Source organism: Phalacrocorax aristotelis, chromosome 11 (assembly GCF_949628215.1).
Source record: "Phalacrocorax aristotelis chromosome 11, bGulAri2.1, whole genome shotgun sequence".
Taxonomy (NCBI): Eukaryota; Metazoa; Chordata; class Aves; order Suliformes; family Phalacrocoracidae; genus Phalacrocorax; species Phalacrocorax aristotelis.
The window spans coordinates 20926829-20954637 of NC_134286.1; the positions used below are offsets into that span (position 1 = coordinate 20926829).

Consider the following 27809-nt stretch of genomic DNA (forward strand, 5'->3'; position numbering starts at 1 on the left):
ATCACGGAAGGAACCAGAGCATCTGAATGTTTAACATTAGAATAAACTGGCATTTATGAAAGAATGGTCACAGGGGAATAAGCAGTTTCTTTGTGACAGCCTGTTCAATAAGGGTTAGCAATGAGATCCAGCCCACCCTTCCCCCTATCCGCAGCCCCCTCCTAGCCCATCAATCAATTCCCAGGACCAGCCTACATCTCTAAGAAGAAATGACTGGAAAGAAAAACCTGTCATTGAAACAAGGCTTCGATAAGCTCTTTTCAGCCTGAGTCTCCTCTGAATTGCATTTCTGCTCCCGTTTAATGAGGAGGAGAAAATAAAGGGGATATTTCCACCACCACCCCTTCCAGCCTTAAGTGATGTAATTGCTGGAAGTGCCCCTGCCCGAGGGACACGCCGCCCCTGCTAGCTCACCTTTCATTGTTCTGAGAGCGGGGGGCTCCCAGCGCAAGCCACTGGCACAGAAAACTGAGACTCGAGCTGACACCCAGCAAGCAGTGATCGCTACACAGTCTCTAGTTTACGCTCAAGAACAACCTTCCTCCTGCACCAAACCCCAACACAAAAGGAGGAGGAACCCCCAACCCCGCAACAGAAAGACCCTTCCACTCCCCCAGCACAACCAGGAACATGCAACTCACATATGTTGCTTGCATGTTAACACAGGGCAGAAAGGGGATTTACCCCAGCACTTGGCAGCCAGGTATAAATCCAGGAAAAGCTGTTGCTATCTCTTCCCCGCCCCTTACATTTGCCAGAACGAAGCCCCTTCCCTGTATTTTACAATGTCAACGTGACCTGTGCAAGAAAAATCATTGTCCGCAGACTGCAATAATGCAGAAGGTGACAATGCAGACAATCTGCACAGAAGCCCCAAGTTGGAAACATTTTCACCACGATGCCAGCTGGGGTAAATTCAGTCTGGTGTCACGCAGTGAACAATGAAACATCCAAGCAACTTCGGGAATGAATCAGAGGATGCAAGGGGTTTTGATTTTAAAATGAACTGCAGATGCTGTAAGGTACCAAGAGAAAGATTCCTCCTTTCTATCCAACATCTGTTACTTTTCTGCATGCAAGTCACTCAGAAAAGCTCTACTCACCGGTTTTCAGCACGCAGGGTGGAGATGCTGAGAGAAAGAAAACCAGGCTCACTCTGCCTTTGTTGTCTGAGCTCCAAGCAAGAAATTCCTGCCAGGGTGGATGAGACGCCTCCTAGGTCCTAGTGCCTTGTTCGATCCCTTCACGGTAACTTTGCCTCAGTGGTTTTTAATCTCATCAGTTGCCGTCTCGTATTCTTCTGTGTTTGAGGGAAAAAAGGGTGTGTTCATCCAGGGCTGGAATACGTTAACAGCTGGGTAAACAAAAAGTTTACAGGGGCAAGTTTTGGGGTGATGTTCTGAAGGCTGCAAATTTCCCCTTGGCTCTAGCTTCACCAAGGAAGCATCTGGCCCCACCAAATAAAAGAGCATAATCGGACTGATGTACCAACATTACAGGGAGGTCATGGCTACAGTCCCACAGAGCACTACAATACTGGCACGACTCTGCACTAGAAAAGCAACTAAGAAAAAAGTTGACCAGTGGAACTGGGCAGAGTCCTGCTCCTGTACTGGTTTTACACAGCATTCATGGTTTACACTGGCAAGCAGAAAGGGAGAATTCATTTGGTGGTTCAGCATGCAGCGTCCCTGAATAATTTTTCTCCGTTAACATTGGACATAAGCCAGAGCTCTGAATCCCAGTTCATTCAAATCCCCAAGGGGTTCAGGATGGAGTCATTCGACACAAGCTTAACCCAACAGATTCAGCCTGGCTCATATCCCAAACTATGAGAAGTTTATTTTCCAATTCCATTGCAGGAGGACTCAGCTGTTACAAAATTGTACTGGGCTCTTTCACTTTGACAGCAAAATCTTTCACCTGCTTTCAGGATGGAGATTTCTGTCCTGCACTTAGAAAAGCAGCACCACTAACCCCACTGGTGCTGGTTCCATCTTTATTTTAGAAAAGAACAGGATTTGGAAATGGGAGGGTCTTCCCATCCGTAAAAGGGAATCTTTCCTAACAACACTGTGTCTGTTTTGAATGAAAACATCAGATTTTGTCATTTTGGCACATCACGGCAGTATCACATTTACACAGAAAAAGTTAGTCTTTATTCGAGCTTTGTATTTATTCCAGCTTTGTCTGCCCTGTACATATTAATCCAGGCAATGCTGACCAAACCCACTGAAAGCTCATTTTTGCCAGCAACTTTCGTACGTGACATCTGTAAAAAGTTTCGTATTCCCTGAAACCATCCTTTTATTCAAAGGCTTCCATGCATCCTCCACTAAAGCTGTTCCCTGCTCCCTTATGTGCTTGGTGGGATCACTATGGAGGAGACCATAGATCTCTTCCTTCCTCAAGAATTAGCACTTGAGAGGACCACAGGAAAGAGCAGGGTCTGTGCTCTCCAGGCATATTTCAGTAAGTCTCTGTATGCAGATGCAAGGGGTAGGTGGGACTTTAAGCCTTCTCATCCCATTAGATCCTATTCCAAATTAGACAAAACCCAGCTATTCATCACTGTGTGCTTCATCTGTCCAGTATTAACAATTCTTCCCTATACCACAATATTGCTGTAATATAACTTTATTTATACCTTAAAATGTACCAAAGATATAAATAATGCATGTGCTAAGTACAGTAACAGAAAGAATAGAGAAACAGAAACCAAATTCAGTCTTCAGTGGTGCACAGAGCTTTGACAGACAAGAGGCAGACTGCTGGGGATGCTGTCTAAGGATGCGGATGCCTCCCCAGCGTAACCTAGCAGGGTGATGCAAACCCATGCGGTCAGTAGGATTGTACAACTTACCTCCCCAGTTTGACTTGTATGGAGCATTCTGAGGACAGCAAAGGGTCTCAAGCAGCATTAACAAACAGACGGCTTTTAAATTCTTTCCACATCTGAGGCCATACCTGCTAGTGAGAAGGTGAAGCATGTCTATATGGACATATCTGCTCGGGACACTGCCAGAAGCTTTTTGGAGCATGGGCACTTCCTTTTAAAAGCAGAATTACTCCAGCAAGAGACCTGGTATTTGTTCCTGACTGAAGGATAAGGTTTCTATAGACAATGATGGTAATGTTCATCTTGGGTAAACCTCAAGTTGTTCCTAAAAGGTGCCCAAATCACCTTCAGTACAGTTGTGCTCCTCTAATCCTGCCACAAGGCAAAAAGGATCTCAGCAGCCAGAGCATCAGAGGTGAAGAGCCCTGGAGCCAGAACAATTTCACATGTTCTCAGTGGAAACACACCATATTTGCTTCTCTACAAACAAGAACAGGATCAGCTCATGCTACAGACGTTGGCTGGGCTATGCAATAAGGCATAGAAAACAAACAGCTTTCTTGGGAATGCAAGGTCCTGCTCCTGACTTCATTTCTGTTGGTCTGGCACAGAAGCTTCTTCACCAGCTAGTCAAAAGCTATTTACATCAGGAGAGACTCACCCTCTGAGACACCATAAACTAAACCATTTTAGGCAGCATGAGTGATTGAGAAGTGGAAAAAAGTTACCCTTCCCATCAATAATTTCATTTAGCTATAAAGGAAAGATAAATTTAGCTCTTCAGATTAAATTATCTGATTTAAATCAGGTGAATCATCTTTCCTCCAGGAAGCTAACATTTAGACTTTTGCCTGTGTAACTAAATCTGTATAAAGACACGTTTGTTGACATTGCTGAGCAACTGTGATACTTTGGAAAGGGACAGACTGGAGGTAAAAGGGATTTTGTGGCTGCTTTGTGCTAACTTTTTCACAAATACCTAGAAAATCCAGTTTCTAGCATCATTAGGATTTGCAGTCTTAAGTACGCTCTATGTCAACGCCCAGTTGCTTTGCTGTACATCATCCTAACTTCTATAAAAAATTGCATCTGATAGTACAGCATGTTCCCCCATCAGGATATAAGTCAGGGTGATAAGTAGCTGAATCTGGCTGCACCACAGATGGCAATTCTGGAAAAAATTAAATCAAGTGATCACTGCTTTTGAAAGAAGTCTTGGATTAACATTTTCAAGTCCGTCTATTTAGATGCACATGTCTAATTACATTTCTTATTTTAACCTCTGTTGTTCTGGTCTGCTTTGAAAATGTCATCCCTGATCGCTGCTTTGAAAGCTTCGCTTGGTGTGAACTTACACGCCAAAACCCTCTGAAATGACAAATCACTATTTCAGGGCTCTGCCAAATGTGTCAAGGCACTCGAAACTGAAAGCCCACAAAGCCAATGGCTCAGTCTTGACCCTACAGAGCAACAGGCTTTAAACCTGAATCTTCAAAAGAGCTGACAGTTCGTCGAAGAATTATCTATATCAGGCTATAGAGTTAAGTCTCTACATAATACTATGAGCTAATAAGCAACGGGGACTTGGCAGACTTTCACCACATAACATTTGTTTCCTTTGGAGATTTATTTTTACAGGGACCACACACATCTGAAAGTCTTTTAAATACCAACGCTAGTAAGCCAAAGTCAGCTCAGCTGCTGGGGAGAGAAGGGTGGAGGAATACCTCCAGAGCATAGTTTCACTACTCCAAGCCTTGTAACCATCTGCAGAGGCTGTTCAGACCCTGAAGTCAGAGGGCTGGACCCTTGTACAGCCTGAATCACTCAAAACCCCAGGGAGCAGCAAGGACAAAGTCTTCAGTCTGGAGAAGGAGAGGGTGGAAGCAGAGGCTGGGCTCCAAGGCCACCTGCAGCTGCCAGCCAATGTGGGGCTCCTCACCTGTGCTCCACAGCACCAGCATTACTTGGGTGAGACCTGTCATTCCTCCAGAGCCAGCCTCCAGACCCCAGAGGCTGGGTGAGTCAGTGCATTTGTGCACCGTTAGCAGATCCCCTCAATCTCAACAGATGACTTTGGCTTCAGATAAGCCCTGCTGAAATTTGGGAGAAAAAGGCCTTTACATCCTCTGGTGGATCAACAGGAAGCAGGCTGCAAGTGAAAAGGCCATTTCCTGTGCTAATAAGCCTCTTGTAAGCATCTGGAAACAATGCAGCTCATAATGAGTTATTCAATGAACTCACTCAAGACATTCCCAACACATCCAGATATGAGAAAGCATTATAATGCACAACAGTCATCCAAGAGAAAAATACCTTTTGCACTAGGTTTCTTCTGGCTCAGCCCCTCCTACAAGCAAATCACTACAATCACTAAATTCTTCCCGGCTGAAAACAAATTCCGTGATAGCAGAAAATGAAGCACCCCCACCCCCGTGCACACCCCACGATATCTTGGGTAAATCCTGCCAGACTCAGTGAGTTCCACAAGCCAAATTCTGGTGGCAGTTCTGTGGCAGCATTTTCCCTTAACAGCAATTTGCAAAGCTTGCAGAAAACCATGGAAACATCTGCCTGTACCCTGGAGAACATGCAGAACCTCACAGAGCTTGTTAGTACATTTTTGCTGACCAAATTACATATGATTCACAGTCTGCAAGTCCCAGCCAAGGTCACGACAAACAGAACCACAAGAAAATCCAGATGTTTCCTTTCTCTAAGGTTGTCCATGTGCTGCATCGTAGTAGTTAGGAGACCATAACCAAGTAGTTAATAATTTATTGGTAATTTCATTTTATACAGTAATTCTAACTGAATACATGACTGCCAGCCTTTCTCAAAATGCCTGCTGAATGTAACATTGGTTTGAAGGACTTCCAAATATTAAACAATGGAAAGGAAAATCCCATCAAAGCCATCACAGGGAATCACATCACATTCAAGTTGAAAATGCAAGATGTTTCCTTTCAAACATAGATCCTTTCTGTCACTCTGAAGGCAGTGACTGTGAAGTCAGGTGCCACTGGAGGACTATTTGCAAAGGATCTCCAGACAGCCCATCTTACAAGCTTACAGATCACAACAATAGACCAGAAGTTGTTTTCATATGAGACTTCCACTCAGTACACTCAGTCAATGCCATCCCAGACCAAGCCCAGCAGAGGCAGCAGGATTTGCCACGAGTGTCCTAGGCAAATACCTTCTCATTATCACATAGTGAATGCATATGACCTACAAAATCAGCATTTTAAATAGAAGACAAAAAAGATGCCTTCAGTGGCCTTAGGACAAAAACTAGAGGTCACAAGGTGGCAAATTGCCCCAACCTGGAGCTCTCAGACTATCGGTTTCATTATGAACCTCAATGTTACAAGCATCTGTGAGGTCCATGCACCCCAACGCGTTGCCCATAGGTAGACTCAAACAGGTCCACACTATCTCTGGAGCACATCCCACCTTACTGGTAGAAGGCTCACACCCTGGCACAGCCTGTGTTTGTGCCAACACATCTGGCCTCTGGCAGCACAGCACGGGTGCTGAAAACTTCCAGGGTAGCTATAAGGCTCTAAGGAAACCTGTCTCTTGGCAGGAGATGAGTAATCAGTATTTAGAGCGTAGATTCTGGCTGAGCTCAGCTGTTGAGTAGAAGCTTTGAGCTCTCAGCTACATAGTAGGAATAATTGTCATTCAGCTTGCTCACCTCTTTCTACCAGCAGTAACAGCTGAGAGAGGCAGCTCAAAGAATTTTTTACACTCTCCAGGAAAGAAGATAGAGTGGGGAAAGAGTGCTTTTATGCTGGTGTCATTGTTTTTAGGGGATGGTTCAAATCAGTTTTATCCTAAAAATTCACAGAGAACAATAATAAATGGTGATTTTTTTTTTTCATGGCTGCAGCTACCGCTCAGCTATTTTGCTACTGTTCTTCAGGCACACATATTTATCTATAATTAACTACTGATAATCATTGCTTTGCATCTGTATTGAAATTTAAAGGTAGATACAGCAATTTAAAAACTCATTTACCTAGATTAAAAGAAAAACTTATCTGCTCAAAGACTCATGCAAATTACAATACACGAGCACACTGAAAGACCATTGTTTAAACATGAATGAACTGAGATTTCTTGCTTGCATAGCTGCAGTCTCACATTTTAGAAAGATACAGGCTCATCGCAGTCGGGCAGAATGGAAAGACAATAAAACATGCTATAACAAGGTCAGCTCTGACCTCTTCAGTCCCCTTTCTCCAGCAACCAGAGCCCACACTGAAAACTCTATCATACACTAAACCAAATCTGATTCTTCTTCTCCCAAAATTACTACTGGGCTTTGAAAAGCTGGGTCTTGTATGTAGCAGCCAGCAACACCCTGTTTCTAGTACAAGGCACCCTTGAGCACTGGGAGCACAGGAAGGAAGCAGGTTCCAAACACATTCTGGCATGCAAAGCCCTGTCCCTAGCAGCTATTAATGTATCCAGGGATTTTAGATACCTCCTGAGAACCTACACAGAGCTACGTGTATGTTTTATCTTTAGAGCAAAGACTACAGGATGAAACACTGAGACACTACCTTCTAAATAGCTCTATTTCAAGTACTGAAACTCTGATCTGAACTTCTGCTGCTCTTTCCCTGTTCCCTCCGTGCATACCAGAGTTGTGCTGACAAGTGAGAGATGGCTTCAGGCAGAAGTTCTCCTCCTTGTCTACAGCATGACCATCAAGAGACAAGCACGGGGCATCCTCCTGCTCCATTAAAGTCCCTGAACAGGCTTCACTGGAGAGAAGCATCTCATCCAGCAGGGAGACAATGACTATCAGTGCCTTGGTGCTGACCTTTTTAGGAAAAAAAGTAGTTCCCTTTTCTTTTGAACATCTGCAGCACACTGAAAACTAGGCCATTGTTTAACATCACAGGGCAGCACTAGATGATTTGGGAGCTATTGGGCTAGAAGCCGACACCAGAAAATCCAGTGCCGATTCTGATGATATTTTATCGTCAGATTACACAGACTCTGTTCATTAGGAAGCCCCCCCAATGTAAGATAAAATATTATTACACGCTGCTTATAGATTATTTGTTCTTCCTCATTAGATGAAATTCCCAGCCTGGAAAACTTTGTGAACCACAGTACAATCGAACAGGAGAATAAGAACCATACCAGAACATCAGGACTAGTATTCCAAAGTCTGGATCATGAACCAGTTCAGAAGAAACTCCTGGTGTCATGTGAAGGTGCTGTCAACTACACTTCTGACTCAATGAGCTCTCACAAGGGCTACCAATACCAGCTACATAAACACACAAATTGAGCAAGAATAGGAGCTCAGGCATCAGATAAAGCAGGTTTCCATTTTAAACTCAGTTATAAGCAGTTATTGGTAACCACAGAGCTAGAACCAAAAAGCAGCTACTTGCAAGCCACAAGGAAATAAGTATGTTTCTGGGACCTCAAACTCCAGAGAAACAAGCCCTAGAGCCACTTACTGTTGAGTGTGTAATGGGACCCTGCTCTCCCTTCATTCTGAATTTGAGGGTGGTCTTTACATGGGATGCATGGGGGCACATGGCTCAAGTCAGAAAAATCAACTAATGGAATGCTGTGGTAGTCAAAAAAAAATCAGGTCCAGTCCTGCCTAGCTGAACAAAAAGAATATCAGTAGGAGACTGGCTTTACCAAGGGCCCTGCGAGCTATAACCCCAGTCCTTTTCTCCATTAGCATCAGCTAAACTACAAAGGCAAAGGCCCTCCTGCAGCGATAGTCTTACGCCCCCGGAGCTGTGTGTACCCTGTTAAGTCCCAGCAGAACATTACCATCCCACCTTCATGCCATGGGATAATGGTATATTACTATATAATTGCTACTGCCACTACTTTTATCCATCTCCTGCTTTATTCTAACCACCAGAGAAAGGCAGATGAGCAGACTGCAGCCCCACTATGGATACAGGGTACAGCCATAAATACTAACAGGCCATTATTTTGTTCTTTGTACCCATGAAGCACTCTGCTGCTCTGAGTTAAAGTCTTATTCTGTTTCAAATTAGAAATCCAAACTCTTTTTGAATTAGGTGACTTCCACTCACTAAGCAACCCAAAAAGTATTTTCAGTTTGATCCTTACAGTTATTAACCCTGAAAGCACATGGAGCACTCTGCTCAAATACCTCTTACTCAAGATTAATTCAAGGCCCACACCACAACGCGAATAGCCTTTGCACGTCTCCTAGGCAGAGTCATGACTTGTTTCATTGTGGTCACCCTGCAACGATCCAGCCCTCCGCACTGCTGACTGGCCCAAATCGCCAGTTTGTGGGCTAAGCCTGGAGACATAACCCTGAAAGAGAATTATGAAAGGCAGTGCTTGTCTGACTTTTAGCCCACACTAGCCCAGTCATCTCCAGGCTGGTCACACCAGAGATTCTCTCATTCTCTTCTTTATAGCACGCTCGCTTCACTTTGGGATATCCACTTTAGGCCTCCTTCCATGCCTTGTCCACAGATGTGTGAAAGGGGGACCTGTAGAGCGAGGTCTATAGTACTTCCCACAGCACTAATCACAATCCACATCGCACACACACCGCTCTCATAGATGTAGTAACACCCATACACATCGGCTCCCTGCGGGGTTGGCAGATGTGCCAGGAAATCCGAGGCGCAGAAGATGCGCAAGTTCAGTGCACAAAAGGGGACGTCCACTGCGCCTTGCAAAGCAGCACAGACCTGCAGAGCGCCCACTCGAGCAATCGCTGTGTGAGGACTTCCCTCCAACCCTCATCCGCAGGGTGCCGCTTCCCGGTGCCATAGGTGTCTGGAAGGCAACAACGATGCCACCCTGTGGTAAAACTGAGCATCAGGAGTGGAAACTGATTCCTGTTCGGGTGCTGCTCGGTTTGGAGCTCGCTGCTCACAGCCGTGCTGTTGGGTCCCTAGAAAGGAGAGGAAGGCTGCAGTCACCGTGCTCTAGTGGCAGCGCTGCTGTAGCTGTGGGCCATGCAATCTCAGCAAGGACTTGCAGGAACAACAGCTAGTCCATCATTTGTATGAACTGCTATGGCAAGAAAGAAATGAATCACCTCTCCTTCCACCTCCTGGGCATGACAGCAGGAAGCTAGGAAAGGAAAGATCCTGGCTTTTTTGGCTTGGTGATGTGCGAGGACACTGCAAGCTCTGAAGCATGCCCACTGCCTCCAACCCACTGAGCAGCAGCATAAGCCTTGCCCTTACCCAGCTACAGAACTGACAACTGCGTAATGGCTATTCATCAACATAATATGCAGTGTCTGTTCAGCATCACACTGCATCCTGCCAGAAATGATCACTTGTGATCAGAAATCCAGGTAAAACTGAGCTAAACATTTAGTATTTAATGATAATGGATTTAATTCAAACAAACTGGTAGCTCATAGTCTTGTGTTTCAACTTCCTCTTATCAACCCAACTCCTGTAATTTGGTTATTCTTCCTACAAGTTTCAGCTTAGATGTATTGGGTTGGCGTGGCAAGGTTTGGTAGTGGGGGGCTGCAGAGGTGCCTTCTGTGAGAAGCTGCCAGGAGATCCCCCACATCCAACACAGCCAACGCTGGCTGGCTCCAAGATGGACCCACCGCTGGCCAAGGCCGAGCCCATCAGCAACTCTGGATAACATGTTTAAGAAGGGGGGAAAACTGCTGTGCAACAGCAGCTAAGAGAGGGGAGTGAGAATACGTGAGAGAAACAGCCCTGCAGACACCAAGGCCAGGGAAGGAGGAGAGGGAGGAGGTGCTCCAGGTGCCAGAGCAGAGATTCCCCTGCAGCCCCTGGTGAAGACCATGGTGAGGCAGGCTGTGCCCCTGCAGCCCATGGAGGTTAATGGTGGAGCAGAGATACACCTGCAGCCCATGGAGGACCCCACACTGGACCAGGTGGATGCCCAAAGCAGGCTGGAACCCAGTGGAAAGCCCACACTGGAGGAGGTTTGCTGGCAGGACTTGTGACCCTGTGGGGGACCAACACAGGAGCAGTCTGCTTCTGAAAGACTGCACCCTGTGGTAAGGCCCACATTTGAGAAGCTTGTGGAGGGACCCCAAGCTAGAGCAGGGGAAGAGTGTGAGGAGGAAGGAGCATCAGAAACAACATGTGATGAACTAACCGCAAACCCCATTCCCCTGCACCACTGGGGGGAAGGAGGTAGAGAAATCAGGAGTAAAGTTGAGCCTGGGAAGAAGGGAGGGGTGGGGGGGAAGGTGGTTTAAGATTCAGGTTTTATTTTTCATTACCCTCTTCTGATTTGATTGGTAATAGATTACTTTCCCCAAGTCAAGTCTATTTTGCCCATGACAGTAATTGGTGAGTGATCTCCCCCTGTCCTTATCTCAACCCACAAGCCTTTAGTTGTATTTTTCTCCCCCTACCCAGCTGAGGAAGAGAGTGGTAGAGCAGCCTGGTGGGCAGCTGGCATCCAGCCAGGGTCAACCCACCACAACAGACTAAGCACACACTTCCAAGAGCCTAACAAGACAAACTCAGTCTCAGCAGGCTCACGAGCTTTGAGCTTCTCTCAGATAATTCTGAATGGTTACTCAGGCCTGGACCACTGCTTCTTGGCAATGACGGAGATTAAATTTATTCACACCTTTCAGTTTGCACATTGGGATTTACCACCCCTAAAGCAGAAAAGAAACAGACACACCCTGATTTTTGTCTCCCAGGGTTATCAAAAGCAGAATGGTCCTTGCTTAAACTATACTACCTTATCATTTGAGCTACTCCTAAGGCAAGAAAGCTCCAGAGATGGAATTTTAGTTTAGCCAATATTACATTGAAACATTAGCTGTCGTGTGATTTGTTTGATTCAAATCAGACCAAATGAAGGCTTTGCAGAAGTTAATTGTTTTTTTTCTTGTGGCCCATTGGGTGATGACAGTAAGAAACCATTTCAAGTTAGAACAGACACTAGGCTTCCTACATGACAACACAGCTTTCTTCCCTTTAATGCAAGGTCTACTAAGCCAGTACAGACAATTGGTTGAAGGACTTGTAAAGCACGTGAAGAGAAGAAGTTGCCAGGCACTTTCACTTCAGGCTTACTTGACCCCCTTTTGTAGATGTCCTTCTCTTTGCTACCCCCAGTAGGAAGCAGTTAAATACAGTGCCAGCAGATGGCAACCCAATAAGAGTTTCTCTCTGTAACACTGAGCCATGCAGGCCAGCAGCATGCACAGCCAAAAGCATCTGCTTTCTTGCCTCAAAGAAGCAAAAGGGTCAGAGAAGACATTCCATGTCACTGCAATCAAATCTTTGAAGGAGCTCAGAGCCTAAAGAGAATATCCTGGGCGTTTTAGACTCCAGCCAACCACTCTGCAGAACAGACCTCCGTGGTATTCCCTGAACAACCCATTCCATTGCCTTTAACTCATTCCATAAAATTCTTACTAGCTTCTCAACACTAGCACATAGGAAGTTCACACCACATGCATGTGGTCACCGACTGCTGTGCCTTAGCAGTGCCAGAGTCTCCCTTTTTACTTCCACACCCTTGATGAAGATTTTATGCAAGTGGTTTCCTTTGAGCAGCGCTGTCCAAAGCACAGCTTTGAATGCACACACATTGGCATTTCAGGCAGCATACAACCACATGCACACAGCCCATTTTCTACAAGTCCCCATGCCCAGGATTTCCTTTTGGCTAGCTCTAGGACAACTACTTTATGCTGTGAGTTCCTGTTCAGGCACATTTCCCTCTTCCTTCAACAGCTCATTTTCTGCATGCAACCCTTAAACACCTAATACCACATTTTCAGTATTGCTTTAAGCATTCAGAGTCTTCCTGGATCTTCAGAGGCTGTTAGGCAGCAGATCAGATGTTCCCTGCAGAGTTCACATACTGCCTCTTTTGAGGGAGCAATGCTTGCCCACAACCCCAGGGCACCCATGGATATCAGCACCCCAAGGACTGAAGCTAGAGCACAAAGTCAGACAAGCCATAACCCACATGCTGTTCATCCATGTTTCATTCAATAGCTCAGCTCTGTACTGAGAGGGGCCAGCTCAAGATACTTGCTTGCTGACTACACCTTACCAGCCTGGCCTACACAGAGCACATGAGGAATGGCTGTTCAAGATTAGAGCCCAGTCTATTCTTCAGCCTGTGCTGCTGCAGTTATAAAGGGGAGAGTTTAGATCTGAATCCATGGAGACTGCTCAGTCTTCCCAGCTCTTGAACAAACCCTAAACCCAGGCACATGCTTCACCAAAGTGAGTTTTCTTGAGAAAGGATAAAATTGAAAAATATCCCTACACAGGGTGATAACTAGCAGGACAAACGCATATGGAAGGACTACTTGAAGTGACCATTTTGGAGTCATTAAAGGGGATACAAGTGAGCTGCCTAGCAAGGGAGAAGATTACAGCAACATCTAGCTAATTAGTAGGGTAGGAGATAGGAGGTCCCATTCATTGAACTACTGACAGAGCTGGTGCTTTTAATTAGGATCTGGAGTTGCTGTGTTGGAGGGCTTCTTTCCATCCCTTCACCCAGGACAGAGATTAGCAGCAGTTTTATGTTAATTTATGTTGGCTGAAGAACTAGTAATTTTAGGAGACATTTAAATTTCAGAGAGGGACTGCTTATTAATATTCAGCTTGCTCCTATAAATATATTTCTAATCCACTGTAGGATTTAGTGCATTGTGGATGTCAGATATGTCTCTACGCACATTGGATTTATTACAAAGCAGGGGTTACGTTAGGTCATGTGAGTCTCAGACAGGAGCAAGCCTGTGCTGTGGCAGGGGTGGATGCTAGCTCACTAGCTGCGTGGCATGGAAGGTGGCATATCTGTGTTTCTGCTAGAGTGATAGGAGCTGGACAAGTCCCAGGACAAGCACACATGATAGCTTATAAGCAGCTGCCACAAGCAACAGTCCTTTCCTCAATCTCTTGAGCTTCCCATATTTCTGGCTTCTCATCCTAATTTCAAGTTACTGCTCCTCAACAGAGGAGACAGGTCAGCTTTTTCTTACGCTTCTTTAGGGGCTCTCACAGTAAAATTAATTCTGAGATTCTTATTTGCATAATAACTCTTCTCTCAGTCTTGTTTCCCAAATACCTTTATATATCTCTTTGCCCCAAAGGGATGTAGATAGCTCTAACCCAGACTGTACTTGTTAATACAAAGCAATTACCCATCACAGTTTCAACTTTGCTACTCCCTACCAAAACTCTGCTCTCCAGTTTAGCCATGATCCAGCTGAATATAGACATCCCAGAAGTGGCACAATTTTCTAGACTCCCCTCATACACTGAGCTTGCCACATGCTTCCACTCATTTTCCCATCAATAATAACTGGTTCCAGGGTAAGCAAACTTTTCCCTACAACTGGCCCAAACAAGTTTTAGCCACAGCAGAAGCAAAGTATTTGTTGGTTTGGCTGCCCTATTGTAAAGACCCTGGTGTTTGCAAAGTGTCCAGAGTATATACAATGGGATCCATGAGCCAAATAATGACATACAGGACTTAAGGCCCTGGATCTAAGGGGATAAGATTTCTAGAGCACTGAAACAAAGAACATAATGAGTCAAGTAATACCATTCCAAACAACCACCAGTAAGTTACTCACAGTTAGGAGAGGCTGTATCATACAGGCTGGCAAAAGAGCTTTTGGTTCACTTATGTTCTGCACATCCACTGGAAAAACCAGCCATGGAGTGGATAAAACTAGGGGTGAGCCAGCCTAAAGTGACAGTCATCATCAGACTAACAATGCCAAAGTGGAGAGGTGCTACTACACCTTTGTTAGAGAACGGTCTGCTCCATGCCTCAGTCAGGAAGCCCTGGAGCAGATTCAGAGTGATGTTAGAGGAAGATGTTTTAAGTAGCAGGAAACACATCCTTCAGAAATGAAACAGGCAAGAACTCATTCTAGTTTAACTATTCCCTGAAGTAAATAGCATTGGATTTATTTCTGGAATAACTAGCTCATTACCTCAGCCTGTGACAGAGGCAGCAAGTGCCAGCCATCTGGAGCACTAGATGGCCCATTGCCAGCATAGCTCTGATGCTGTGAAAGAGGTGAGTTAAAGCAATGAGCACATGTACAGCACAGGCAGAAGGGAGAGCAAGGAAAGGAAGATATAAGAAAAACACAAGTGAGAACTACTCTTAAAGAACCTGCAATTGAGGTCTAACTAAGAGCAAGCAGATGCTGGAAACAAGATTATCTTCGTGCTAGCAAGCAGACTAGAAATAAGGGAAAAGGTGAGCTAACTAGAGAGCAAGGTCAGAGAAAGGGAGCCAGGAAAGTGCTTAACCCCCTGCACTGAGGCAGGAAGGCCCTGAACAGAGACAATGCCATGACCTGAACACCAAAACCACAACAGGAGCATCACAACACAGTTCTGTCATACTTGCAGACAGAAAGCTTGTCTCCCCTGTTAAGGGAGCCCAGAGTGTGCAATGCTCAGCACACAGGCTTCCTGAAGCCTCTGCTTGGTGTCTTCAGCACAAGACATCACAAAGGCTTTCCTTACCTTACTCTGCTACTACAGTACAAAAAGCACTCAGGTGAAACCAGATATTTTCATAGCCTAAAGCTTTTTTCTTTTTCAGATTAAAAGCCAGTACTACAACTAGCTTATCAGCATAGAAACACTTGCTCTCTAACCACAGACACTTTCTAGAAACAAAGGTAGAAAAAAACCCCCAATCTCCCCATTTTTTTTGTCCTCCCCCTAGCTCCAACATAAAAGAAACACTACCTACCACATACAGAACAAAGCCTCAAATTACCCAAGCCTAGTAAATTTAACAGAGAAAAAAAATAGCCACCAGAACTTACTAAATAACCTGCCCACCAGTAAGACTTTACATACCTTTTAAATAGAGGCTTGCTGGCAAGGATTTGTTCAAAGCAAAACCCAGGTGTGGCCATTCAGAGTACTTAAAGGAAATTGGGTAGGATGATTTCCTTCCCCTAGTATTTCTGATAGTGGTTTGGTAAGGCTACGGTAGAGAAATTGTAACACTTCAACAGTATATGAGATTTGTAATAGCCCACAATACAAGAAGCCTTTTTCTCTATTCCGCTATTGCGGGCTCTCAAAGTTTGAGCTTTCTGTACTGTAAGGGGTTACAGTCAAAATCTGAATATACAAGTCAGGGCAGCTGTGTTTGTCTTTTGTTGATGTGAGGACATCAATCACCCTGTGGCACTCTCCTCTTGAAAAGTCAAGGTCCCTAGCGAGCATCTCCCACTACTCTGCCTCCTCCATTTTTTTCTTCCTTGTTCCCTCAGGCTCCTTAAAGAAAAGTGTTCTACTGTTTAGGAAACTGCATGTGAGAGTCATGCCCATGGAGACCTAATGCGATATTGCTGTGCTGCAGAGCGGGGATCCCTTTCTCTGGAAGCAGGGGAGAACAAAGCTTTCCCTGTAAAGGATAGGCAAGCTGTTTTTAAGGTGAAACATGACAAAGAGTTTTGCCCTTTCCCCCCCAAATTAAAATGTGCTAGTTTGGGCTGATTCTAGGGAGAAAATATTATTTCACCAGCTAATCAGGAGGCCACCAGCTACCACTGATTTAGCCAACCACAAACTAGGAAGCTAGGCCAGATCAGGGTTTGTCTGGTTTTGTGCATCACAGACCCAGCAAGACAGCTGCTTCTGAAGCTGCTGTAAAACCTGAGTAGTAACACTTGGGCAATAACCTACCCCCAGGCTGTTTGTCAGCCCCAGAGGGCTGGTGGTTGCTCCACGCTGTAAAGTTTTGGCAGTTCCTGATGCTGCATCAGGCCCCTTTTATGTCAGCTACCAGCTTTCAGGGTCTTGGTTTTTAGTTCCACTTTCTGCTGAAAAGTCTCAGTGAATCTGCACTGTCAGCTACAAAAAACTATTTTACTCTTTTATAAATTCATAAATACTTCTTGTGCAGTATTTATTGTCTAAATAGCTTGCTAAATGTTCTGGAGCCCTGAGATCCTTGACAGTATCCAGAAACAATGACTTGTAGAGGTTATTTAGAAACTTTCAACTAGCATCCACTGTACAAAGTGGTTGTCACTGGATACTCCTGTTTATTACTGCCTATTGATGGCTATTGCTCTTTACAAATTAATATTGACACCAAATAAAACAACATAATGGGATATGCAGTGAAGATGTGGTTGATATTTTGGGCTTCTAGCACACCAATCTATTCTTTTTCAGTGACAGAAATCTCAAATGTAATGAAATTATTATTGCTGTGGATTAAATATCAGCCAGATCGTGTGCTCAGTGAGAGCTGAACAAACCTTTTATCACTGCAGGGATTTCACAGATGTAAATGGAAATAGAATGTTGTTCTACTCTCTGCACCTCAGCAACTACCTTGGACAAAAAGATGGGTGGCAAGGAAAAAAGAGCCTTGGCATTCAAATGTCTCGCTCATGAACCTGATCATGTGGTTGAGGAAGCTGGGGAGCTTCTGGATACAGCAAAAGGAAACCTTCAGTGAAAACTCACAGCTATTATGAATCCAAATGTACTTTGAGTTCAGAGGCAGGTAAAAATGAGGATCAGGAGTGTTTCAAAGGAAAAAGGGCAAGATGATGGCTTTGCGTTGTAATTCTTATCGCACCTTTGCACGTCCTTCCTACTTTGGCTCTTCATCCCCTGGAGAAAGCATGACTACAGGTGATAAATTTGAGGATCAGTCCACTCTCAAAGGAAAAAGTAGATAACAGAAACAAGCAAAGCCCTCAGAGGAATTACGAACTCAACTGGAGACAGCATTTCAGGACTGGCCAAGACAAAGCACATTTCTAGCCATTTCTCTCATCCTGCTGTCCTAATAACTTCTTGGTAGTTGCCGGTGCTGCATGAGGTCCCTTTTATGTCAGCTACCAGTTTTTGGGGCCTTGGTTTTAAGTTTAAGTTATTTAAGTTGCACTTTCTGCTGAAGAGTCTCAGTGAATCTGCACTAAAACAGCTACAGCAGTTGCTACCCCAGCTGAGTTCCCTGCTTGGTTCTTGTTCTCCACCACTCTCTCACTGTCATCCTCAGCTAGTTCTGCCATTACTTGCATCTCATGGATTTTAACTTATTATCTATTACTTATCAAACATATTAATTACAGAGATGATTGCTTTTATCTGCTGCAGTCCCAGAGAGATTTGGAGATTCATGGCTGCATAATGCAGTTTGACATCACCTGCCGCTGAGGAAGGGAGAGTGATGGCTAAGAGGCAGCTGTTTTGCAGGGAATGTTACTGAAGGGCATCAGTATGATGGAGGCTGGAGCCCTTACAGATGGGAAAGTAAAATCTCCTGAAAGTTGTTTTAGTCCGTTGTATAGGTCATTAGGGCAACTCAGCAGAGATCTCTCCAGTAGCCTCCAAGGGGGTCCTGGCAAAGAAATGTCTGCTGCAGCAAGCAAAGGGTATGGGTGCTTTTCTCTTTCAGCATTTCGTATATGATCTCTTTCCTTTTCTGCTCCTGCTTTCAACTCTCCAACTGGCACAGCTTTCACGGCAGTGCTCTGCACTGGGCACTGTTGCAGTGATTGGGAGTGGTTTGAGGCTGCACCATCTCCCTGCTAGGCAAGAGAATGCCTATCGCAATCTGGGTACAAAAGAAGGCACACAGTCCTCTGGTAGCACAGACCTGAGGTCTTGGGTATGGAGGATTTATCTTCAAATAGATTGGTAGTTGTGAGGGCCAAAAGGAACTGTGAGATCCTCAAGTCCTTAGTTGGATCCGTAGTGTAACACTTCAGTAAAGATGTAGAGCCAATAGCCATTACACCACTATGATTTCTAATGGGAAAATATCCAAGCTTAATCTAAAGACATCAACAGCAGAAAGCATCATGTCCATGGGTTTTGTTTGAGGTGGCACCCTGGCTGCAGTTGCTCTGGGAAAAAGTGTCTATAGGCACTTAAAGAACAACTCTTCCAGCTCCTGGGGAAAAGAATGTGGTTTCCAGGCCAAACCTGAATGCTTTTCTTGTCCAAGAAGATATTTATTAAAATTTCATCCAGTTCTTTCAGGCAAAACCTGCTAAAACAAAAAGAAGCATAGGTGAGGGATGGAAAAACTGTAAGAAGCCAGGATAAGGAGCCCCAGTGTAACAGCTGAGCAGAGAGGAATCTCTCTCTGCTGCCCCTGTCTGAGAACAGGAGATGCTGCCTCCAGTAAGTGACCAAGGAGTTCTTATAGCTTTATATCTTCTTCCAGAAATCAATATATCTCTCTTCTTTATGGCAGGATCTCCAGGACCTCTCTAATGAAAAGCACCTTTTTTGTTTCCCTGAGGTCATCTGTGCTGGGAAGAAGGTCACGCTTCGCTGGTTTCAGTCATCTAATGAAGAAAGGGGCTCTGTGAGTAAGCAGGTAGCTGAGGAGCTGATCTTTGGTGAACAGAGCAAATTTCATTTGTGCAAAGAGGAACATGGAGCTTAGGCTGAATTATCAAATGAATTATAACAACAGATCACTTGCCTTTGCACTGATGTAATTATCAAAGATTTTCCAAGTGAAAGGAGGGGGAACCAGAGAAGGGACAGAGCATTTCCTGAGGGCAATGTCAGCTAGCCAGTTGCATCCCTTACCTGGAGATGTTAGGCCAAGGCCATTAAGGAAAGGTGAGATGTTGTGATCATTTGTGATGGTTTGTGTTGCCAGGCACCAGCTTTTCCATGACATGGCATATATATTGGCATATAGAAATAAATGTGTAAATCAAAGTATTCAAGTGAAAACAGAGCACTGAAGGCCACTTTTGTCCCCAGAACAAAGACAGTCAGCCACCATCATGTGTATTAAAGCCACATCAGACATAAAGATGGGAGAGCAAAGAATTAAGCCAGTTTCACAAGTGTTTAACTGAGAGAAAACTAAGTGCTAGGAGAGAAATCACAGAATCACAGAATCTCAGGTTGGAAGGGACCTCAGGGATCATGTAGTCCAACCTTTCTGGGAAGAGCACAGTCTAAACAAGACGGCCCAGCACCCTGTCCAGACGACTCTTAAAGGTGTCCAACATGGCTGAGTCAGCCACTTCCCTGGGGAGATGGGCCTCATCTTCAACACACCACCAAGTATAGGAACCATTTTAGGATAAAATGTTATGCCATTAGAGGATATTGGCAAGATTACCTAGAAGGCATCCAAACTTCCAGTTTAAATCAGCATGGGAAGATGAAGGGTGCTGAAGACTATTGTAGGCAAGATGATCTGCACCAGCCTAGCAGCAATACAGAGTTCAAAAACAGTGGGATCAAAAAATATATCCAAACCTTTTAAACCATAGCTGCATGAAAATTGGCAGCACCCCACAGATTTCTGGGAGAAACAGCAGTGCTAAGTAGATAAAAGAAGAAAATGATGGATACCCCAACATTACCTTTTGTCTCTTAGCATATGTCCCAGCCTCCTTCATCCCATTATAGGGAAATGGATCATGAACCACCAACCACACCTTTGATACCCAATGACCAACTCTAAGGTGCTTTTTGGGAAAGTTGCATTCTCTTTCACCCATGCCCAGATATTCTAAGCCTCATATTTTTATGCTGCATAGACACCTAGTAACACAGAGTTACAAATCCCTAGCATCAGCAGCTCAGCTCTTATGTCTGAGTTTATTACCTTTACTATTACCAGCTCATGCAATGAGCTCCAGACCTTGTATCCAGATTTTAAATCAGCTCAGTTCAGATTCCTGTACCAGTCAAACCACGGAGCACACATCTCCCACATCATTAGCTTTAGCGGGCAATAATCAGCATACCAATTAAATTTAATCCCAGTTTATCTCTATTTTACTCAAATGAGTTGAGGATTGTTGCATCATTTTGGACAAACCTTTCCTCTGAAATGGCTTTGGCTTGGCCTTGTACCACTTTGTGCTGCTAAAGCATTGCGGGTGCAAGCCAGGGGTAGAGTAAACCATGTAACCGCTAAGTTAAATCTTGTGACTTTGGACACAGACAAACAGAAAGGCATTTAAAAGGGCTTCTGTTCTTACTGCCAAGCATTGTCACTAGGGATAATAATTTAACTGCTTCATTCTCTCTGGCGCACTGGTTCACTTGAGGATTGCAGCAGAAAGCAAGGAAGCTTCGGCAGTACCTCAAGAAATTAAAATGGTGCTCGGGTCATCAGGAGTTTTGGGAGGTATTTCAATGTCTTGAGACCTCAGCAAGACCAGGCTGGGGCAACTGAAACACTGCTTTTGCTGCTTGGAGGAGTGGCACTGGAATTCTTCTGTACGTGTGCATTCTCTTCAGTTGCTTCTCTGTAGTTCTCTCTGACAGGCTAGCCTGTTTCCTGTGCAAGGAACTTACCCTCCTTCTCAGATGAATTATCTGAAGTACCTCAGACACTTTAACATTTCTTGTCAGACTCATAAAACAAGTCTTACCTCAGCTGGCAATGAATCTGATGTGCTGTGACAGTCACAAGCGGGGCAAAAACCAGAATCATCAGCTGTCAGTGGATCCGAGAAATACCTCAATGTCCCACTATCAGAAAGAACAGGACGTGTCTCAAAAGTCACAGTCCTGATTTCTGCATACAGGAATGTGTGAATGTAGAGACTGAGGTGCCAAGTTTCATTAATACAGGTTTCCTTTGAAAAGAGTTATTAATTTGTGGACCTTGTCTTACCATTAGGTCTGAGATTGTGCTTTTTTGTGACAAAGAGCAGGAAAGAAATTTCTATTGTCTTCATTTCTTTTAAAAAATATTTTCCTGCCTACGGGAAATATCTGATGGGACAAGACAGCTCCTATATCACAGGTTACGCATTGCAAACTGTATGTACATTTTACACAACATGAAAGTAGTTTGTGGAATTATAGCCACTGAAAATGCAATATCTCAAAATATGAAAAGGCAAGAGACATTTTATGGCTAGCAAAAGTAGTGATATAAATCTTCCTGCTACTTTAAAGGAGATCAGCTGGTTGAGGAAGATTTAGAGATTTAAATTCCCTTCAGAGAACTTATATTTAAATTAGCAGAGTTGATTACACTGCAGGGTGTTCAGATGTTCTTCTTTGGTGGCTGAACTTTACTCACTCCCACTGGAATTTAAGCTACATCACCAAAACGGACAGAAAGACTGATCAGAGAAAGCTTCCAAGGCAAAATCACTGCCAGCACAGAAAACACACTTCACCTTTGCTATTTCCTCTTAAGTGGTGGCAAGTGCATTATTTAAAAGTAGACCGGGTGAAGTACTTGTAAATGTACTGCCAGGAAAAGCCTTTACTGTGACAGGGAGAAGAGCTATTTCCTTTCCTCACAACTCTGCTTTTGGTGAGAAGGGAATATGTTCACCCAAGTCTCTGCTGGGTGGACACACAACCAAGTGCAGAGAGAAGGAGCCAGTCTCATTGTGGGACTCGTAAGACTGCATCTTTCCCTTCTAGTTTTTTCCACCTGCTTTTTCTTACTGCTAGCCAAGCTCTTGGAATAGCCTCTGCTCACCAGAACATACAGCAGGTGAGAGAGCTGAGAATGAACTGACTGGTGGGAGGAGGCTTCAAGGAGCTGCAGTCCACCACAGATTATGACCTCTTGGGACATCCTTGGGGTTTTGCCTGGAATACAACCATGAATACGTGGATGTCACTCTGGGCTGGCAAGTGTGAATCAGTCAGTAAATGTCTGTACTGTCCTCAATTCTGTGCTGCGATTTCAAACCTAGCAGAGAGGCAAGCTAAATCTTTTTCTTTTTCCCAGAGAAAAGGCACATTTATTTTCCTAAGAGTAACCAGCTTTCTTCAGCCTAGTACAGCCTGGAGCTTTCCTTCAGTCCTCACGAAACAGAAGAGAGCCCATGCTGTGCCTTGGCAATAGAAGTCACCAGAATCGAACACTTGCAGACGATTATGTTCTGCAAAGGAGCTAAAAGCTGCTGAGGTTTTGCTGTGGCAGTGAGCGATAAAGATTAGCCAACCCTGCTAATGAGATATGCAGACACTTAGTCAATCTCAGAATTCAGGAGCAGTTGGCCGATACCCAACCAACCAAAAAAGCAGATGCAAAAATCTTGTTTAATATTCTGCTGACAGCGCTCTGGAGGTTACATGTGAATAAATGGGAAACAGCTGCCCACTGCTGCTTTTCCACTGCAGCCCTGTCCAATACGACCCACTCACTGAAATATGAACATTGCAAAGAATTCGCTTTGCTCCCGCAAGCTTTATGTGAGCCCGAGGTGGGCTGGGAGTGGGGGAGGATGGCTTGGGAAGGACAAGAACGGACAGGGTACAGAAAGAGTTATAAGGAATATGAAAGAAATTGAAGTGGGTGGGCAAGGGACTGTATTTGCAGGAACAAATACTGCTAGAACAGTGAGGGGTAGCTCAGACCTGAGGAGCCAACCAAATTCGAGACCTTGTAAAAGGTGTCCCCATTCTTGTAAGAGCACTGGCCTCCAGAGAAGAAGCTGGTGAAGGGTCTGGAGCACAAGTGTGCTGGGGGGCAGCTGAGGGATCTGGGGGGGTTTAGCCTGGAGAAGAGGAGGCTGAGGGGAGCCCTTCTCGCTCTCTGCAGCTGCCTGAGAGGGGCTGGAGTGAGGGGGGGGTTGGTCTCTGCTCCCAAGTCACCAGTGACAGGACGAGAGGAAACTGCTTCAAGCTACATCAGGGGAGGTTTAGATTGGATATTAGGAAAAATGTCTTTACTGCAAGAGTGGTCAGGCACTGGAACAGGCTGCCCAGAGAGGTGGGGGAGTCACCATCCCTGGGGGTGTTCAAAAAACCATGTAGATGTGGCACTTGGGGACATGGCTTAGGAGGCCTGGGCGTGTTGGTTTGATGGTTGGAGTTGATGATCTTAAAGGTCTTTTCCAACCTTAATGATTCTATGTTTTTACGATTTATCTTGACTGCCAGCAGGTTTTGAACAAGGCTTCTCCACTGTTACAAGCATGAGCTGCTATATTTTAAGCTACAAAGCCAGGTCCTGTGAAACATAACAGGCCAATCTCTGCTTTGTGCTGAGCAAAAAGAACTTGTCAGTATGTTACACCAGCCCATTCCTGGCTGCAGGCTCAGAGCTTTGGTGGTGGTAACATCCGGCACTGATATGGTGAATTCCAGAGGGTCTGCCACCTACATGACGTTAATTGAGAGGCTAATTCAGGCCCCAAGGGATCATAGCACCTTCAGGTGCTGCAAGCCATCTATTAGCCTCCAGAAACTTAGCAATTCAGCTTTTGCAAACAACCAAAGGACCAGGAGAACATCAAACATTGGTGACTAAGTTATTACTCAAATAACTAGTCCCTATTTTAACATCAGCCTAACTGCGGAGGGGATGCTGAAGAAGGGTAGCCATAGCCCCTGTTGGTGATGTTACTGTGCATCAAAGTTTGCTTCAGGACTCAGGACTGCACTCTCGGTACACAGATTTGGTATGGAGCCAGCTGCAACGGCAGTGACGAAGTTGCCAACATCACATTGACAAACAGCTCCTCCGAGGAGCCCAGCTCTGGGAAGTGAGCACACAAATGGTGGAAAAGTGCCTGGGGAAAGCATGGCTCCACCAACGAGTGACTGTAGTGCAGCCCAGCAGAGCATTGCCATCACAAGCTTCAACCATCAGTACAGAGGCTTTGCATCTGGGCAATATGTGAAAGAACTCTTCAGTTATCTGTATGATTAACTCAACCGTTTGCATTAAACTAGGCAGAGCACTCACTGCAGTCTGGTGGGGTCCACATACAGAAATTTCTACAGAGTGGTGAAAAATCTTACAGCCGATGATTTTGGGTCTGCTCCAAGCTCATGGAAATCGAGATTTCCTCATTTTAAAGCAGTGGGCCTTAGAGGTCTAATCTCTTCATTATCATTCTATTTAAATGCATACATTTATTCCCAGGATAATCTTTGCAGGACCGACCCCTGCTGAGAGTCCCAGAACATCACACACACTGCACGTGTTCCTGTTACAGCTTCAGAAAGAGACCAGCAGCTCATTGCATTATTCCCATATTTGCTACTCTTTTTCTTGATTATTTTGAGCCTGTCTTTAGAAGTAGCACTGAAGCAGGAAGAAATGTTGACAATAAACTGTGTGCAGAAGCAGATAACGTGCCTTCTCCCCCCTATTGCACGGGACTAAAATCCTAGGAAACAGAAACAGGGATTTTGTTGGCATTAGCAGGTAAGATTACAAATTACTATCTCTTCCAGAAGTGGAAATAGAGCATCTGAAAGCTTTACAGAGAGCAGCACTAGCACTGAACAGACACTGACACGGACTTAACATTTCCTAAAGCCATTGCCAGGGAAGGGGCAAATGCCTTTGCATCTCCAGTGGGAATCACACATCTGTATGGAGAGGGGACCTGGCCCAGAATGTTTCTGTGTCCTTTAATCTGGGTACATGGAACTGCTGTTTAAGTAACAACAGGGACCTGCCAGAGAAAAGGCTACTCTTCAGCAATAGCATGGCATCTGTAAGGTGTCTCCTTTCAGTATCCTCTCCTGTAGCAATGCACATCTCATTTGGCCACTACTGCCCAGCAAGGAGGCTTCCTACTGCTTCACCGGACAAGAAGCCTCTCTCTTTTCAAAAGAGCATCATCTGATTTCAGTACAAGATCTACGTGGCAAAATGGTCAGTGTTTGGAGCTGATGCCTAGGCACTAGAGAAGTCTGGGGTTTAAGAAGCTGGGAGAAGCTGGCAAAGTCAATCTGGTGCACGGATAAAACCTCCTGCTTTCAGTGAGAACTAAGCGAGGTTGCACAGAGCAAGGCATTTGAGGTCTGAGAAAAAAAGGACCTGGCAGCCAAGCAGTGGACTTCATGTGTGTCATGCAGGAGAACCATGTGGTGAATTTTTCTGGGTAGAGCTCTTTGTCTATATTGAAAACATGTCTTCATCTATGCAAAGTGCAGCAATAAAGCAACTTTTGTTGATGACATGCTAAAAATAAAAAGAGAGATCAGTCTTCTGATAAAAAGAAAGGGATATTCAATAAGCTTTTTGTCCAGTCTCATCACAGAACAGTGACTTCCCAGACAACTTGATCCAGAAGACAGAAGGGAAATTTATTTTGTAGCACATAGGCTGGGAGGGGGACCAAAACTGGCTATTAATAATCAGGCACATTAGTTAAGCACAGTCACACAGTGACATTTATTCTTTGCTTCACCAAAAATGAACAATAATTAAGAGGAACTGGCCAGTCAGCTTGTTCTGTTACTGACCCAGAGGCTGGGGAAGAGGGAACTTGTGACTGCTAATAGACAAACAAAGGCATCAAATGGAAATACCACTGGCTTTACCATAAATGTATAGCAACTGCTGTCACGGCTCAGACTGAGTCTGCCTAGGCTGACATCCTGTCTCCACTGTTGGTGGAAAGCAGTAAATACTAAAGGTTGTATAAAGAAGCCTCCAGTGAAACAGAACGGGAACTCAAACACAGACACTATGCAGTTGTTCTTCATTTGTCTTCATACTGTCTGCGCTCCTCCTCTTCAGCACTCTAAAAGTGCCAATTGGGGATTCACGTTTGGAACTAGGGCTCAAGACCCATCTCTACTTGGAATTCACTGGTACATATTGTACCTGAGATGAGTGACAATAGTGTAGTATCTTTTCATCTAGTGAATCACAAAGGATTTCAAAATTGGGTTTTATGTGACATAACTCTTTCCCTGCTCCCTCACTGCAGCAGAACGAAGTGGGACACCATTGCACAGGGCCAGGGCAAGGCACGGGGTCTGTCACAGCACAGAATTATGGGGCTCTTTGGCAGGAGGTGGCAGATGTTAAGGCACAAATGCTTTGGGGCAGAAGCAAGAGCAGTGATTAGGGAGTCATGGCAAGAGAGCGATCCCTGCTATGGGGAAGGGTCACTCCTGGGAAGTGGATTAAAGGGAAATACCTGAATGGCTGCTTTATTATGCAAAGGAAGAAAGCGCAGCTGTTTTTCCCACTCTGATGTCCCTTGGTATTTCAGTGAGAAGCATCAATGGGTTCTCATGCCCACCCAGAGGTTAAATACAAATGAGGGCTTATTCCCAGACACACCTGCGATGTTGGTATTTGTCCCAGGAGGCACTATGTCCCTCTGCACCAGAATCCCCACGCAGACAGAGGCCATCAAGAACATCTTAGCTGTGAGATGGATTTTTCTGTGTTGTACAGGTAACCACAGACGGCCACCCAAAGACAATGGGGCAGAGCAGCACTGATTCAACACACTCTTTCAGACCCATCGTACATCAAGTACCTTGATTGAGCAAGGCTGTATTGAGGAAGGTGTCAGAAGCTCTGAAGCAGACGGCTGCGGGATAATCTGAACCCTTGGAAGATTTAATCCAGTGCGATGCTAGTCAGGTACAGCAGCATGGACTTTTGTATCACTTGAAGAATTTTTTTACCATGGAAACTCTTTTAGTACAATTGGCAGCAGCTCAGGATTCCTGTGCTGTGCTCTCCTGTGTAGAACAGATACATCCAAATGGAGGTTTTTTCCAAAATTGGAGTGAAAACTGGTGGCAGAGCAGAGATGGCAATGTTTGCATCTACAACTGTTTTTCACTCTCCTGCTGTAAAGATTTCAACCATGTTTCCTCCAAATGGGTTTAGAAAGAGTTCATCCAGCCCTGGATGGAAATGCTGATATATGAAATGTCTAAGTGTGTGGGTGGGCAGAGTTCTCTCAGCTGCATATTTTGTAAATGAGAACTGAGAAAAGGGATTTTCTTCTTTAAGACTGGAATTGAAACAAACAAACCAAAGAAATAAAAAGTGATGTAATGGGGTCATCAAAAAATTGTTTTCCTTTCAGTATAAACTGTCATAATTATTATTTAATGATAGCAATTGGAGAACTGGTCCCCCCTCAATATAGGCATGAGCCCATCTGTTAACTGTGAATCATGCAAATAATGTGACATCGGAGACTTCAGAGAAGGGTTTAACTGTTTTGCAGCTAGCATTCCCCATACTTTACCCACTGTGAATTCAGCTTCAATGGTCT

General features: G+C 44.7%; 1 protein-coding gene across 4 annotated transcripts in view; it reads right to left on the bottom strand.

Moving 5' to 3' along the window:
• Positions 1–27809, bottom strand: part of DCX (doublecortin) — a 145745-nt gene that overhangs the window by 86712 nt on the left and 31224 nt on the right. For 2 of the 4 annotated variants that reach the window (XM_075107243.1, XM_075107245.1), the window contains exon 3: positions 1104–1300. The gene's annotated coding sequence lies outside the window, so the exon portion shown is untranslated. Of the gene's footprint in view, positions 1–1103; positions 1456–17434; positions 18838–27809 lie in introns of those variants that run through there. The other 2 variants (XM_075107244.1, XM_075107246.1) reach the window with 2 other exon arrangements.